The sequence below is a fragment of the Crassostrea angulata genome, chromosome 5, assembly GCF_025612915.1.
Source record: "Crassostrea angulata isolate pt1a10 chromosome 5, ASM2561291v2, whole genome shotgun sequence".
NCBI lineage: Eukaryota > Metazoa > Mollusca > Bivalvia > Ostreida > Ostreidae > Magallana > Magallana angulata.
Genome location: NC_069115.1, coordinates 33015775 through 33034225, shown reverse-complemented (window position 1 = coordinate 33034225; position 18451 = coordinate 33015775). Strand labels below are relative to the sequence as shown.

At 33.2% G+C, this 18451-nt stretch overlaps 2 pseudogenes; one reads left to right on the top strand and one right to left on the bottom strand.

The window, feature by feature from the left end:
* Window positions 1-4993: 4993 nt before the first annotated feature.
* On the top strand, window positions 4994-13175 carry LOC128183006 (uncharacterized; annotated as a pseudogene).
* A 1609-nt stretch (window positions 13176-14784) lies between these two features.
* On the bottom strand, window positions 14785-15678 carry LOC128183007 (uncharacterized; annotated as a pseudogene).
* Window positions 15679-18451: the final 2773 nt, after the last annotated feature.

Below are 18451 nucleotides of genomic sequence, written 5' to 3'. Positions count from 1 at the left end.
TCTGCTGGGGTAATAATTGTAATAGCGCTTTGAGAATGCATCAGCATTATAATGGCGCTGTATAAAAATTGCAATTATTTATTTATTATTATAATAGGGAAACAAATCGTTCTTCCTTCTTCTCTCTATTCGTGTTCTTCCTTCTTCTGTCTAGTCATGCAATAAAGAAAGTTATACATAAAATATAGATTTCTTTGATTGATCGTCACGTGATTTTAAATTTAATACAAGATGCACAATCTTATGAACCACCACTTCAATGATCTAGGCGGTTTAAACAACCATATTGTTAATCGTATTGAAGTAAATGTCTTAATTTGTGTCTTTAAAAAAATATTGATTATATGCGTTTCGATCCGTTTGGTATATACACACACCCATACCTCGGTATTACACATTATATTGAATGGTTTTTGTGTGTGTAGTCTGAAAAAACACACATGTTTGCCCTCATATAAAAACAACCGAGTTTTATATTTAAACTTGTGTAACCGGTATTATGAAAATACATGTCTAAAATGTTTATTTATGCATTAACTTCCTGATTTGTGTGTTAACATTCAGATACAGTGTTAAAATGAAAAGCCTTCTTAGTGTGTTTGTGATCAGTGTATTTCTTGTAAAAGCGAAAGGTAAGATTAGTTGATTTATGATTCCCTTGAGTAATTTATAACAAGAGGGATTATGTATCTCCCTATAAGAGAATTGTCCCTCTTTTACAGAAATAACATTCCCGTTAATGCGAATTACTTAAAAAAAATTCCATTGATACATGCATACTGCTTTCGTTAAAGAGAAGAATATTCACAAGAATATTTTTACATTTTTAATGATAAGAACAGACTTTCAAGTCTGCTTCAAACATTAACATTGACAGCAGCTTGCTACTCAATGCACTTTTTACGGAAGCCATTTTAGGTCATAAACCAGCCATCGGGCTAACTTATTATATTTGTTTACATTTATTTGTATTTTTGAAATTTGAAATACAAAAAGTTTAAAAAATCTCGCATTTGATACGGGATAGTTTTATTTATTGTATAGAGGGATATTTCCCTTTTAGCGAGGATTTGATGCGTCCTATTCATTCTCTAACAACAGCCTTGTATTTAATTCAATCGAATAAAGAATAAACAAAATGAATTTGGTTTTACATTGTTTGGTGCATCAATTTATTCCTGCGGGTATAAGGTTGCTAGCATTGCAGAAAATGCATTTTCCGGATATGTGGTTATGTAAATCACTAATATAATCACAAAAAATGTCATTGTTTTAGTACTGTTGAATGAACAAAGCCGATTTTTTTTTTACGAAAGATAATTTTATAAAATTCTTTTTTATAATTTTACTTCTATATCAATTATTTTCAATTAGTAAGATCACTTTTTTATATACCGCTCCGATTTCCTATGGGGGCCTTCTCGAAAGTTATCAAATATTACTATTAAGGGACTTTCTGCGCTCAATATTCATATTTTCCTAATATTTTTGTCTTTCTGCTCTAGGGATTTCTTTTCCTTTTAAATATATGAAAACTATTGTAAAAAGTCGCCAAAGAGTGAAAAATTAAAAGAAATGTTAATATCGTGGTTTGGTCCAGCGACCATATCAGAAATGTTCAATCCCCCCCCCCCCCCCCACAAAAAAAAATATTGCGGTGTATAATTGCGCAAAGAAATTGATTTTAATCGCTAAAAACTTTTAAAATGATATGTTTTTTCGGAAATCTCTGTCAATGAATTCTTCGATTAAAAATTTATCGCTGCCTCGAATAAATGTGAATTTTACTTTTTTCTTCGACTTTATGCCATTGCTAACGTTATACGTGTTCGTTTGTAATAAAGAAAAAAAAACAACCTATAAATTGGTTGGTGTTGCTAAAGTACGAAAGCCACTGATGGCTTCCATCAAAATAATTTTAAATTCGATATACATTGTAATAAGTTTTCGATTTCATGTAACGTTTTAATTTGTTTAATCAAATTTGTTAAATATGTCATAAGGAATCGAATTTGTTGAAGTCGTAATAACAAATTAAATCTGTTATAACAATTTTTTTTTATTTTTGTAATATAGGAATATATTATTCTCTGCTCTAAGGCCCATATACTCTGCTTGTTGACGCAGACAAATATCGGTTCATCCTTAAACATGACACATTTTATTTTACCTTGACAATGCTATTTTACTAAAATATATAAAACTAGAGCCGAGCTCGTTGCAAGCAACGAGGATTTCTTCCGTTACAGCTACAAGTCAAGAAAGGATTGTCAGTCAGTCTTAATAAAACCACCACTTTCTGATATCAATTGATAAGAGTTCATTTTCACACTACCTTAACTTCTGACCTATACGGACTTTAGAAAATAAATTTGAAATCTTGAAAATTAGTTCATGTCTATTTCCTATGCATTAAATAAATATAAGCCCCAGACTACAGAGTATTTAAGAGTTAGACCTCTCGTAAAACAGATAAAGGCATGTCTGTGATAAGTTGGGGATATATTTAGACAAGAAAAGTATTGACTGCGACTTTAAAACACTGTTGCGCTCAGGGAGCTATTCCCTGGAAGAAAAGAGAAAGCAGGTATGCATGTCTTCATGTGAAGCTTTTAACTCTCATATTACGCAATATCCAAACAATACTATCTTACAGTTAGATTGATAAGATAATGAAGAACAACTTTTCTAGCAACATCAATATCATAGCACATATCGTTTTTTAGTTATACAGCAAAAACTTTCCGGGCGCCTAGATCCCTTATTTAAGGGACCAGCCCCTTTTTTCTGGTCTCACATGAAAGCCCTTTAATTTTTGCACTACTTTTGTTCTTTATACATTTAGAAAATATTTCAAACTAAACAAATACGAAGCATAAACATGAGTAAAAATTTAGCAATTTTTAAAACATAGATTTCGATTATACAATTCAAGTGGTACAATTGGAAAAATCTAAAATATAAAAATCAGAAGACAGCATTCAAAGGGTCAATTTTAAAGATTTCTAACTTTGGATTATTTGCTACGGACCATTTTAGAGCCTTTGTCCGGAAACGAATGCCCCTAAAAAAAAATTTAAAAAGGGGAATAACTGGAACCCGGAAGTTAGGATTTTTCATCTTTTTTTTTTTGAAAACTAAATCTGATTTACAATACACCCTGAAAATTTGAATGAAATCGGATGACAAACAACAAAGTTTTAAGGTGTATAAAATTTCTTGAAGAAGAATTACAATAACTAGACACGATCTCGTTGCGAGCAACGAGGAGGTCTTCCGTCTGATTTTAGAATTTGAGATATATGTTCGATCTTGATTTTGCTAAACATGATTTAGAATAGAAAAACGGGGTCTACATTCTAACGGCTAGATACTATTTTGTTTCAGGGATAAGAGCTTTGTTCAACAAGTGTTTAGAAATTCGGCACCGTTCTTGAGATATCTGAGAAAAAAAGTTTTAGGGGCCAGTCCCTTACCTCCTTATTGGAGCCGCTGAACCAAATTTTGAAGGTTGCATTTTGTAAAGTAAAACATTTTGAGTATCTTTTCTTCTACACTGCATTTCAAAATATTTTCCTTTTTGAGATATAGCTGGTCATAGTTTATGGACTCTTGACCCCTAAAAAATCCTTATTCCATAACACATGAATAAATCATTACATTACTTGGATACAGAACTGTAAGAAAAACATTTGCTTCTATAGCCTTTCATGAAATTTCCCTCAGTAAAGAGCTACAGATGAAACATTTTAGAGCCCTTTAGTTCCCTAATTTTAGGGGCCAGCCCCTCTTTTGATATCAAATAAAAGGTCAATTAAATCTCAACACATTTTGTTCAACAATTGTTTAGAAATTCGTTACCGTTCTTGAGATACATGTATATGGGAAAGAAAGTTCAAGGGGCTGATCCCTTAACTCCTTATAGGGGCCATTTAACGAAATTTTGAAAATTGCATCTTATTAAGTACATCTTTCTGAGTATCTTTTCTTCTTTACTGCATTTCAAAATATTTTTCCTTTCTGAGATATTGGTGATCAAAATTCTATAATTTTGGCCCCTAAAAACCCCTTATTATGTAACACATGATAAAATCATTACATTGCTTGGATACATAACTGTAAGATAAACATATTTGCTTCTATAACCGTTCACAAAATATCCCTCAGTAAAAGGCTACAGATAAAAGACTAAGAGCCCTTTGGTCCTCTAATTTTAAGGGCCAGCCCCTTTTTTTGATATCAAATGAAAGGTCTTGTAAATATAAACTTTTTTGCATTACATGTGTTGACAAAATATTTTTCAGAAAAGAGATGAACTTAGAAAACCATGAAAAATTACGACGTTTTTTCAGTCTCAATTTTCGGGACCAGGCGAGTTTTAACGCCGTTTGAGCATGACAAATATGAATGCCAAATAGCACATCTACAATCTTTTGTCTACAATCCCTGAAAGTTTGAACTCAATATCTTTTACCGTTTAGGAGGAGATCCCTGGAAAAGCCGACCATCTGAAAATCGCTAAAACGTCATTATCTCAAAAACGGAAGTGACGTCATCAAAATAAAAAAAATATGTATTTAGTTCAAGTAAATATCTATCGGATCTGAAAGTTTCATGAAAATCGATTGAGCCATCTCCGAGAAATCGCCTGCACAAAAATGCGTAAGAAAAAAAAAACAAGAATAATAATAGGGAAAAAGAAACAAAGCAATAATAATAAGGTCTTCCATTGGAAACAGAAGACCTTACTGAAGAATTACCATCAGAATCAGTACAAGGTCTTCCGTTGAAAACGGAAGACCTTAAAAACGTAGTACGGGATATTACTTACAGTTGGAAAAAAAATTCAAGAGAGGTAACTCTAATTCATCGATTAAAGAGAAAATGCAGGTGCTGATTTTTTTCGAAGCACTTCGTTGCAAATGCCCATAAACAGCTATTTTAGTATATGACCTCAAACTAATCTTTATAATATTGATAATGAAACATTGTAGAAAAATAAATTTATGTAATTATATTTCTTTTAGGGCAATGTCCATCGATTGGTGAGTACAGCTGCTCATAGTTTTTTGAGTAATTTATATATAATTTCAATTTAATATTGATATATTTGTTTATTTACTTAATGCTTTATATTTAATGTTCAGTTGAAAACAGTTTAATTGCTAGCTGTGACGGATCGAAGAAAGATGGACCAAATGTGTTCGTTGATTTCTATAGAATTAAGCGTCCATGTAATTGTATCGTGACTCCGTCGTTTGTTGGTGAACTGCTTGTGACATCGAAGAAAGTAATCATAAATGTGTGTGATACAAGAGTGAGCGTTTCACCTTATTTTAGTTTTGGATGTCCATTGCCATCCTTTTCATCTCATACGTTAAACGTACAAATCAACAAAACAGTGTATATACAAGCAGAATATATACCACCATCTACAACAGGGACATTCTATCACTGTGTTGGATTTCAGCAAAATGGTAACTATGCATAAACGAGATTTAAAAATAAAAATAATATCAAAACCGTAGCAACCAAACTATACACGTAAAAATGCAACAAGTGTCATACAAAATTACCCCATATCAAGGTTTCTCCCTGTGTATGTGGAGGTTTTGTTGGAATTGCAACAACAAGAATCAGAAAAATAAGTACGATTCTTATTGTTACATTTCCAGAACAACCTTTACATACATCGCAAGAATCATGTATCAGGGATTATTTTGTTTGAGAGTAATTTTCGTGTGTAATTTGGTTGCGTCGGTTGGAAATTTGCTGCCTTCAATCTACTAAACTGCAAGGGCAAGGCTAAGTGGAGCATCCCATCGCAACACAAATTATTGCAGGGCTGGGAATGCATTATCTAGTAATAGACATGTAAATGTATCAGACAGTATAAAGTATTTATCTTCCTAAAACCACTTTAAACTCCTCATATCTATTTTATCCCAATTCCCCAAGCTTTGTTAGGAGTTGGTGAGGGGAAGTTACATTTACTTGATTTTACAGTTTTCCTATTCCTAGCAGGAACTCAACACATATGCTTTCAAGTTTAAAAATTTAGATTTATTTAGTGACATTCATTATTATATATAAACAGCCAGACTGATATCTACATGTCCCGTTTATCGATTGGTCGAAATCTACAGCAGCTGAAACTGATAAGAAACTGACAGGGATGAAATTGACACGCCCTTTTTGTCGATTGGACAAAACCCACAGCGACCTAAGAAAGATCACGGACTGCACGAAATAATCATGATGATGTCAAACTCAAAGTCTCACAGGAGACGATTTGGCTGTTTCTTTAAGCTAACGTACTTATATACATAAACAGCAATTTAGTGAATTTTATTTATTTTTCATAATTAATTGAATAATTAGTTCGAAGAAATATGTTAATAAAAACAATAAAATGCTTTCTTTAATGATTCATGCGGGTTATAAATTTTATATGAATATTTTGTTTGATGTCACATTCTTTTATCAAAAGTTAAGATAATGTTATTTTAAACAAGAGGCCCTCAAACCATAAGGGTCACCTGGGTCCATATCCTTCAAACTGACATGTCAGAGAGTCTCATGTTTGCATTTTAAGTTTCATTTTAAAGTCTAAATCCTAATCTAAAACTCCCTTGACTTTAACCCTGCTTTTATTGTCTTATGTTTGAAAAATACTTATTCAAAAAAGGTCGTTGAGGGTTCAAGAGTCGGAGAAATCTCGGATTTCTATACCTTTAAGTTAGCTCCAGGGGCAAACTATTTTGGTAATCAGAAACCTGCAGGCCGTCAATAGGCAATATGTTATTCTCTTCACATTTTAATATATAATGCACCACAAATGCCTACACTCACTCAATCCTCTCTACGCCGTCAGATGCTTGAGGCGTCTACAAGGGTTTTCCACCTGGCTCGGCCTGCAGCTACTCTAGGTGCTGTCTCCATTGACAGGCCTCCGCTTTTAAGGTCTTTCAAAATAGTTCTTCTCCAGGTCTCCTTTGGCCGGACTGTATTACTTTTTCCCTGGGGTGTCCATCTTAGGGCGACCCTGGGCACGCAGTACAGTTAAGGCGGTCAATAAAAATATGGGCAAATTTCTGTGATGAAAACACCTATACTTTAGTTAAACTGGCATGTCCTTTTTAAAATCAATAACAGTCACTCAAATGCAATATATTTCTAAAATATATAGATAACAGTACAATATGTTATGTTCATAGTGGTCACGTGATATGGCAGTCGCATGGTACAAGCAGATGTAATTGTGCTTTTGAGGTCATTTAAAAAATTCAATATTGCAAGGGCATAATCATGTCAAAATTCACAACTGAATTATGAAATAACTTGATGTTATATCGTAGATTTTGAAAAACGGTGCGAACTTTTTAAGATAAGAATATTTGTTTGTAGAAACCGTAATTTATAATGCATATGTTGAATAATTTTGAAGGTCACAGGGTTAATTTCATTAAAAAATAATTAATTTGTAAGATTGTACAAGGATCGTAGAAGTTTTTAAGTTACATAGCATATTTCAAATTCACATGTAAAAGTTTGTCGGTATCAGGTAAGTGTATGCCCTTGCAATTAAGTGATTTATTTAGGTACTCAGATTTTAGATATACGATATTTTATACAAAACCGAGGTGGCTTCTCTATACGATGCATACTTTTAACAAAATGAAAATAAGACTATATAGGTAGCAATCTACTAATAATAATTGTAAACAAAATATTCATTTATACTTATCCGTTAATGTATGACATTTATTTTTCTTCGCTATAAAACTGCACGATAGTCTTCAATGATTTAACTAAATGAGTCATTTTGAAGCATATGACGTCATATTTTGTAGTACAGCGAGAACGACATCTCGCTTATTTTTCAGTGTGTAAGATATAACGGACATCAAAATTGTAAGTAATAGCATTTGTTGTTTTTAATTAAAAAATTAGTATAAGTTAATTTTACTAATAAATAGATTAATAAGTACTTTCGAGGTTTGTAATATACTGTGATGTCATAATGCACATTTCCCGTACTTTTTGTCTGAACGGAGTTTATTGACAGCCTTAACTGTGCTGCGCAGTGAGTTGGGAGACATGCGCAGGACATGACCAAGCCATCGCCAGCGTCTTGTTTGGATGATCTCTGATATTGTAGTCATCCCAGTTCTTTTCAACAGATCTTCATTTGAGATGTTTGGCCAAAAGATCTTTAGGATGCGTCTGAGAGATTTGGTTTGGAAGACTTCAAGTTTTCTTTTAATCAGTAGAGAGAGTTTTCAGTACTCTGAACCGTATAGAGGGACGCTGAGTACATTACTATTGAAGATCTTGATCTTGGTGCGGATGTTAAGTGCAGTAGATCTCCATATAGTTTTCAACATTGCAAAAGCTTGGTTTGCCTTGCTGATCCTGGTGTCGATTTCTTTGTTGCAGTCTCCCATTTTGGTGACTTTGCTGCCCAGGTAAGTAAACTCCTCAACATCCTCTATTGGTTTGCTATCGATAAGTACTGGATTTCTGTTGGTAGTGTTTACTCGAAGAACCTGTGTCTTTTTGGTGTTGATTTTCAATCCGACTTTGCTCGTTGTTGCTCCGAGCAGCTCTGTCTTCTGTTGGATGTCCTGGTGTCAGCTTGATAAGAGACTCGGGTCATCAGCATAATCAAGATCCTCTAGGATTGTGGTCAATGTCCATTGTAATCCCTGTCTCTTGCCTTCTGTAGTGTTTCAGTCAATTGCGAGGGAAAATAGCACAGGTGACAGAATGCATCCATGCTTCACTCCGGTGTTCACTGCAAAAGACTCTGTGAGCTGGTTGTTATAAATCACCCGGCACTCAAAGTTTTCATAAAGGGACTGGATGATGTGAACCAGTTTTTGAGGGATGCCGTAGTGACGCAGGATCTTCCAGAGAGACACACAGTGTAAGCTATCAAAAGCCTTCTCGTAATCGACAAATACAGCATACAGTGTGCTGTTCCACTCACATGACTGTTCCAGTATCTGTCCTCGTACAAATATATGGTCAACACAGGATTTCCCCTTTCTGAATCCGGCCTGCTCCTGTCGAAGTATGTTGTCTACAGCAGTTGTAATGCGCTGTAGTATGACGCGACTAAAGTCCTTGTTGGTGAGAGAGAGAAGTGTAATCCCCCGCAGTTGTCGCATTACCCGAGGTCACCTTTATTGGGCAGCTTGATGATGACTCCTTTCTTCCAGTCATCTGGGATGTCCTTTTTATACCATATGTCTTGGAAGATGCGCTGCAGTATGTAAGGTGTTTCTATTTCGTCTGCTTTCAACATCTCGGGACATACGCCATCCTCCCCTGGGGCTATATAATTTTTCAATTTCTGTATCGTATTTTTCACCTCATTTAGCGTGATTGGGCCCACAGGTATACAATGTACAGGATATTAAACCAGAAAACAGAACATATATTTAAATCCAAATTGCTAAGTGACAAATTTCCCCCATTGCCTGGGCAGTGAATTTCACACGTTCAAGATAATATGTACATGTACATAATAACAATGCACGACTGTATATCTTATGACTGTGATAGTACAAAAAAATATCAAATCAATACATTTTTTCTATGCTGTCATATTGGCCACACCCAAGGGCCTGAACGCCTAACCCAGGGGCCATAAATTTCACAATTTAGGTAGAGGACTTAATGGACATCATCACATTTCATTAACTTTTTCTCAAATAAATATATGGGAATAGAAAAAAAGATTGTTTAAGTTTATTTAAAATGGTTTTACTTTATGACCACATTGGCCCTTCCCTAAGGCCTGAGCCCCTAACCCAGGGACCATCAATTTCAAAATTTAGGTAGAGGACTCCGTGGGCATTATAACCATGCAATATGTTTTCACGAACATCTATGGGAGTAGAGGAGGTTATTTTTAAAGAGGTTCGCTCCTTAATTAGGTTTTGGGTAGCCATTTCGGGTCACCTCTTGTCTAAAATTTCTGCATCACATATTAATTCTAGTAGTATATATATATTTTACATTGGGAAATAAACTAACTTGAATAAAATTGATTTTAAAAAAATACATTTTTACAGAGTTTAGTAAGGGACTATATTTTGTGGCGGAAGGTTTTCGAGAAGGAAATGAAAAATTTTTATAACTCACTAGTTTTAGAGTACTGTTAATTTAGCTTCCTAATTGTCAGCGCAGACCAAACTTCTATATAGTTTGTGTATTACGATATATTCATGATATTCTGAAAAACATATTCTTACAAATTTTGATATTTCTATCGATATACTAGGCATATTTAGCTTATATTTCATAGAAGTTAACAAAATAATAAACTCCAATTTTGGCCTAAAATTATTTCATGCTACATGTATATCTCACATTTAAATGGGTCCCCTACTTGTTTTACTTTTAAATGAGACATTAGATATATGTCTATTTGTATGCAAAGTTTTGGAAAGATGACATTACTATAATTATTTCTATTAGCGTTATAATTTGATTACTCCAAATTTTTGTTATATCTGTTATGTTCAATGTGTACTGGCCTTTGAAACCACTTGAAAAGCAAAAATTTTTTAACTTTGATTTAAACTTTACTTTTATAATCACTACATGTGTTCAAATTTTCGCAAAAATTGCAGTAAAATTATTATTTCTGTTAAAGGTCCTATATTTCCAAAAAAATGGCATGTGACATGGGTCACAAATAAAATAAATTAACATTTTAGGTCCCCCTCTTTATATCTAAGCTGTTTTCGGATGATTGATATTACTATTAATTCAGGAGCCAACATCCTTAATATCAAATACTTTTCACTATATTGCTATGTAAGCCCCGCTTTAGGGCCTATACATGTACCCCTGACCCAGGGGACATAAAGTTCACCCTTTTGATAAAGGGCCCATTGGCATTATAATCATGCATTTAGTTTTTTCCCCACATGTGTGGGAATAGAAAAGACGTTTTTGGTTTTTTTTTTACATATTTGTCCCCATTGACGCCCTGTAGGTGGTAGAGACATGAATTTAAAAATTTAGATTCCTCTTGCCATAGAGATGCTTTAAAAAGATTGTAAAAATTGACCTTGAACTATTCAAGAAGAAGTTTTAAATGTACAATTGTCAACCAACGACGCACGTTGCACGACGGCGGACGAAGACCATTTGAAATAAGTCACCTGAGTGATTTAGGTGACCTAATAATTTAATCGACGATTTTTTTTTTCGATATGATAAAAGAGATCATTGATTAAACAAGGAACTTTTTGTATATTAACAGGAGGTTTAAATGGAAATTTAAGTATAGTATGTGGAAGTCAACTTGCCGCAGAAACAACAACAATGAAGATATCAACTACCACCGCTTCGTCTACTACACGGTTATCGAGTCAAACTACTGCTGTTTTTTCGATGGAACCTACATCAGCATTTAACATAACAAATGCGAATATCATCAACACAACTGCTGCTACTTTATCAGAGGGATGTATATGTGGGCACCAAATAGATGCAAAATGTAAATATATTTACTTTTTAGCCGGGCTTCGCTAGCGCTTTAGTGAAGGTATGGCTGTATGCAAGCAATTCGTTGATGTAACCATTCATTGGTAAACAAAAAGCCAAAGATATTAAAAACGAAGACTCCTTTATTATTATAGTAAGAGACATGCCTAATACTTGTACATTATCAAATAGTTCTGGTTCATGGAAAATAAATTTTGCCAATAACATTTGAGCATATTCACTACGCGCATGATGTTAAATATAGATGAGCTACTTAACTTAGAGCGTTAATTTTAAAGTACTTACCAAGTACTTTGTGGCCATATTAATTCTATATTTCATGTAATTCTGCTTTTTATATCTACGCTTTGGCCATATAAGATGTACGCTTTGTAAAAATAACAGTCATTCAATAATGATGAATAAAACATATTTGGCTAACAAAGTAGACCTTTTTGTCAACCTTCTTCCGTTATAATAAACATCAAAAGTGTCCGTCTTTCATTGCTTTAAGTTTTTGTTAAATTATATCAAACGTATGCTTTACAAAGGCATCGTGAGTGTACGCATTTCGTTATGAATTTTTTAAATATTGTGAAATCTAGAAACAGTGAATTAAAGGTAATAAGGGATGGATATTTATGTTTACTGTCAAAAACAACATTTCTCTATATTTCAGAAATTCCATTTCATGAGAAGTTGTTTAAGATGTTTTATTGCTTTGCTGATATATTTTACAGCATTTTACAGCCTGTCAATTATCCAAAATGTCAATTAAACAATACACCCTCATTAAAACTATTTAACATATAATATTGCATATAACTACGTATTTTACCAATATGTTCTTTATTTCAGTTGGGTCACTCGTATCCTTACAAATCTCGTTGGCTATATTCGTAGTGATTTCTACTATTTCAACAATAATAAATATATACTTCTTTATCAAGAACATATTAAGGTACGTATTAAATAGTCTGTTTTTAATTTGCAATTATCTTAGTTTCAGGAGCTTCCGTGGAATCATTCAGTCTTATTAGTGGGAGTCAATGTTCGTGAGTAACCAAAATTTCCCTGGTTCGTAGAAACGTAATTTTGTTGGTAGTGTAATCGGGATAGTTTTCATAAATATTAAACAATGTTTACGTTCGTGGGGATGTAATTTCGTAGACAATGGTTACACACGAAAGCCAAGAATAATGACGATTCCACAGTAGATGATTCCATACGCTACTCAGTAGTTGATACATTAATTTACAGCGACTGCAAAATTAATATGTATAGGATATGGACTAAGGTCTCCAGGATTCTGAAAAAAAAAATATGTTATCAAACTTTGAATAGTCTTTAAAAGATAACATGTAAGTATTTTGGCCTGATCTGAAAATATATATTTTATATATATAAAATATATAGGTAATACTTTCTAACTGCTTATATCAAATAGATTAAATTTGTATGTATTTTGCTTTATAACCTTAGTTCTGCGTATCTATATTAGAAACAAATCCAAGAAGGATACCACAAATGTTAAAACAATTCATCAAGGTGGGAATGAATTGAATGTTGATACCTACACAGAACTAGGGAATGCAGTGTCAGGAGATTCTGCAAACCAGTACGACTCTATCTCACGAGGGGATAACTACATGAACACAAATGTATTATAAACTGTGTGACGATTCTTTCAGGGGGTAATGCAGCAAAAATAAAGAAATTGAACTTAAAAGGCATTTTCTTCATTTCTAAGTATTACTTGTTTACAATGTACGATGAACGGGCGTATTACTATAGTTTGTTGGACTAAAAGAATTTCTCATCGCTAGTTCATATTTATTGCTAAAGATATATATGTTTTATAATACTTCTTTCAAAAAAGTATTTTGTTTAATATATATCGCTCAAGAAATAATACTGTGTTTACAAACCCACTGACGAGGTAAAATCTCAATTTTACTACTTAAAATCCCGCCTTGAAAAGAGGTACTTGCCTTCGGTTCATGAAGTTTCAACATTTATTTTGAAAAAGTGATAACGATTACTGTCAAATGATTTTTTTTTACAATAATGAAGCTAACTATGTGTAGATTATTTTGTTATCTATCGAAACTTAATCGATTGTGACTTAGTGGACTGCATGAACTTCAGTGACTGGTGTAACACTTCCAAATATTTAATATCATTTGGCGAACCTGGGTTTATTCCGTCTAACACAGTACTTAGTCGATGGTGTGCCGAAATAACTTTGCATGTACGGAAAAAAATAAAAAATAATTATCGTCTTTAGGGTAATTGACGCATTTTTACTCATTTATATGGATATTTGAAATGAAATCTCTAGGAATTTTTCATCCGATGACATGATTTGTTTTCAGTTTTTTTTCGTTGAATTTGATTTTTACCCCCAAACTTTCTTAATTAAATTCCATTAATCATGGCCCGATGCGATTTAAATATATTATTTGTCGTGTTATGATACTCAGGCCATGTGGTTAAGATGAACACAAAGAAACATGCAATGTTCAACTATAGTGTTGAATATCGCTGTAAGTTAATGTAATGCATATACATGTGTGTATATATATATATATATATATATATATATATATATATATATATATATATATATATATATATATATATATATATATATATATATATATATAAAGATAATTGTGATCAGCCACCAGAAAACCAGGTTTATGGAGTTTTTCCAACAAATTCAGATTCTTGCATTTTTATGTTCCTATGGTAAAAAAAATAAAAATATAGAATAACAGAATGAATCGCCCTTTTATTTAAGAAGCTATGGTGCTGCAAAAATTAGACATGTCCTATGCAGTTTTTCATATTGCATTTAAAATTAAAAGAAAAGTCAATTATGAAAAAGAAATGTGTAAGATGAATACAAAGTTAATAAAACGTTAAAAAAACTATTGGATTTATTTATAGTGTTTTGTGAACAATTTAGTACAATTGCATCAATAAAAATCAAATTCTAGTGCAAAAAGCTCATGATTTGGAAAGTTGTTCATTAATTTTTTACATGTAATATATTGTTTTAAAACAGAACCTTTTAAACATTTTGAAATATAACACAATTCCTATTTAATAAAGCTATCACTAGTAATGAACAAACACTTGTAATAAAAACTTTTTATCTAAAAAAACATGCTAGTACAAATAATTTCGAATACGGAAATTTATATAATTCATGTGTAATTATAAAAATGTGAATATCATGACACAGTTCATTAAAGTACACAATACACCAAAGTTTCACATCTTTGGAGAGTCAAATTGCTTTGGACATTTTGTTTCTCTGGGTCTTTTTTAACACGAGGTTTTGGACACACAGGCTTAGGACAAGACTGAAGATTATCCGATGTGCCTCTGCAGAAAAGTCTGATTTCATCATAAAGATACCAATGTCAGGCAGCATCAAGACCCTTGGGTGAAATCACGGATGGCATATTGTAGTAAGCTCTCCTCTCTTTAGAATGTAAATGGGTTTCTCTGCAGAGCTGCTATATGCCTTGACAAAAACAACTCATGTACTTTCATCAGACATTCTGAAATGGTGAAATTTAGAAATGGATGGTAGTTTCTTGAAGAAAGCTTCAAAGAAACGTCCAGTCGTAGAAGGAGACCGGCCTCTCAGCATCGTTGATGAGCTGGGGTATGTTGTGGCCATTTCTTGCAATTGAGGAGCGCTTCACTGATTCTGCTACCTCATCAAAGAGTTTCTGCTGTTGAATGTCTCCACTTCATCTTCCAGAGTCCAAAATGCCAGTCTGTGCTAAACTATGTATGTCCAGCTTCCATCAAGGAAATCTCTATGCTGCGATGAAGACCTGTCATTATCCACCTGCCATATCTGAGATTTCAAGACAGTCATACACATTTACATGTGGTATATACAAATACAGTAAACATGAACAGTCTTTTGATTTGTTCACAGATATACTTAAAAACATATGACACTCTATATGTATGGAACATTCGGACTATTTATCTAATCATTTTGTTGTTTTAGTTTTGTTCGGCACAATTATCCATCTGCAGTACAGCATCCTTCTCTCTATATTCCCAATGCTCAAAGAAGTGATGTAATAGGCTCACCCCAGTATTGGCTCCCTTGCCTACCCTCTCAGTCTCATCCACCAGAAAGAATACTTGCTCACCTATAGTGAGAGTGAAATCGTTGATTTACTCGCATATTCTTCTCAATATGTTTTTACAACCCAAATAAAAGAAATTTACAAATGAGGCTTAATTAAGCTTGAGTTGATTGCAAAACGAATGTTTAAGAAATAAAGTGCGAATTTTCGTGAATGTTGCAAAATAACCACCCAGGTCGAGAAATTTTGCTTTTAAATATAAAGCCGAGGCGTTACATGTAGCTGAGGCTTTTGAGTTCAAACAACATTTCGAGACTGAGGAGGTTATCCTGCAACATTCACGATAACAAGAACTTTATTTCTATTCTACTAACAGCCCAGTATTTCTACAGATCGTATCTCCTTTAGAGAGATGATCTAGGTCATTTTGATAGCTGTTCCGTGTAACCCCAACGGTTTTGTTAGTAATGTTTACATGTGTATCGATCAAAGGAATCACTTGCAGACGACAGAATTTTTCTTTGGATTTTTAATACTCTTCAGTTATTCATAAAATATCTTTGATTCATATTCCTAATATTTTAAGGGCAATTTAATACAATTTTTACTACTACACGTTATATATTTTATGTAAAAACACGCACTTAAAATGTGCTAGGGAAATCCCAGGAACAGCCGCATTGATTTCTTAAAAAAAACTTTTGAGGCATTGCACATCGTTTTGACTGGAACTAACACGTGAAATTGACATGGTTTTAAAACTTTTTACGGTTTGAAGTTGTATTTGCATGATCAGTGCGAGACAAATTTGATTTCTGATCTAATAATTTACCGATGACGTTCGTGATATAATGGAGAATAATGTCCGCGGCATCTCTTTGATCTCGGCAATTACTGTTAAGCAGAATTAAAGATAAAATATGTACCTGCTCCCTCTACACACACACCAAAGGCTTAACACGTTCTATAGGTTATGAAAAACAGAGGCCCCACCTCATTTGCATGATGAAGATAGTGAATCTGCATGCTGAGCGAAATCAAAGCTGTACACATGAGTCATGTCCAATGTACATACTTGTCCTATGATTAATAAAATTACGAATGACTAATGTTAACCTCTAAAATAGTTATTACAATCTACATGTACTATTTCAAACAATATAAATATCTTATCAATACTTATAATATGCATGGAGCCAATTTATGAAAACATTTATATGCATGCCTTTGTCCATGTTTGATATCAGCAGCAGCACGGTTTTTACTATTCTTACTGCATATTTAGATATGAGAAGAGTGTCAGCGTGCTGGATTCCCAGACTAATGACTGAAGATGACAAAACAAAACAAGTACAACTATCAACGGCTTTCTTGAGACAGTATAGAACATGTAATGAAGCAGATTTCTTACAGCGAATTGTCACAACTGACGAAACAAGGTTGTACCATTACGGTCCCAAGACAAAGCAACAGTCCTCAGCATGGAAAAGAAAATTATCACCACCTCCCCTCAAAGCTACAGTTTTAAAAATTTGCAATGAAGAACATGTTTAGCTTTTTTATGGATATTTCTGGAATGCTACAGTAACTCATGCATGCAGTACTATACGGACAAATGGTCATTGCAGATTATTACGCATAGGTTAAACTATTTTATTTTATTTTTTATATGCTTTAAATTAACTATTTGTAATCATTGCACTTACCTGTACATGAAGAAAATAACTGCGGATTAGAATTTAAAATTTCTCAAAAATATATATCCGGCAACTTCTCAATATTGTAAAATGAAAATGCTTATGACATTTGATTCTATAACAGTAATTTGACGTGATCTTGTCAATGCAATACGGAAGAAGTGGCCCGAAAAAAACCCCACTTTCTTTTGCATCGAGACAACGCCCCTGCACACCGGGATGAAAGTGCTATCAATGATTTAGATTTGTTATGTTTTGATCGTGTAGATCACGCACAATACAGCCCGGACCTAGCGCCGATGGATTTCAAGGTCTTTCCGACCGTGAAAGCTGAATTACGTGGAAAAAAAACTTAAGAACACGGAAGAATAAGTTTATGCTACTTTAACAACTGTAAACAAACTCGATGACAGGTGGTATAGAGATGTGTTTAATGAGTGGATCAAGCGCCCCATACTTTGTACGTAATGCAGAGGGGAATATTTTGACAAGCTGCAGCTGAAAAAAAAAGTTGCCTTGACAACTCCCAACGTTTTGACGTAACAGTGCTGATGAGGGTGCGTGCGCTGTGACTATAATCCATACGGATTTGAAATTTAATAAGATGAGCAACTTTTGAACAAATGCGATAAACTTTACACGTAGAATAAAAAAATGATTCTATTCAAATAACAATGTTGAAATATTACATTTTGTCGAAAAATAAAGTAAAGAGGAAAATTGTCCTTTTATTTTTGTATTGACCCTCGTAAAATGTCATGTATGATAATCTTTAAAATAATACAAAAATAATACAAAATGAAAGTGATATTTTTTTTTTCTAATTTGGAATATAAAAGAGCCGCCTAATATTTAACATAATTTTTTTACGGAATTTCTTGTGTTTAGTTATAAATACATGTACATTGATTATAATTAATATTGAATTACCTTTTTTTTGGGGGGGGTTTGGCTTGTCAAGATTTTTTGGATGAGTCTGCCCCCCCCCCCCCACTTTAAAAAAAGATGCTACGTGCCTGTATGTGTCATTAAAATATACTTAGATGTATAACATGATTTGTTTATCAAAATCAACAATCATCAGGATGGTTTTTTTTAAATGTGCATCTAGAGATTTATACAACGTTT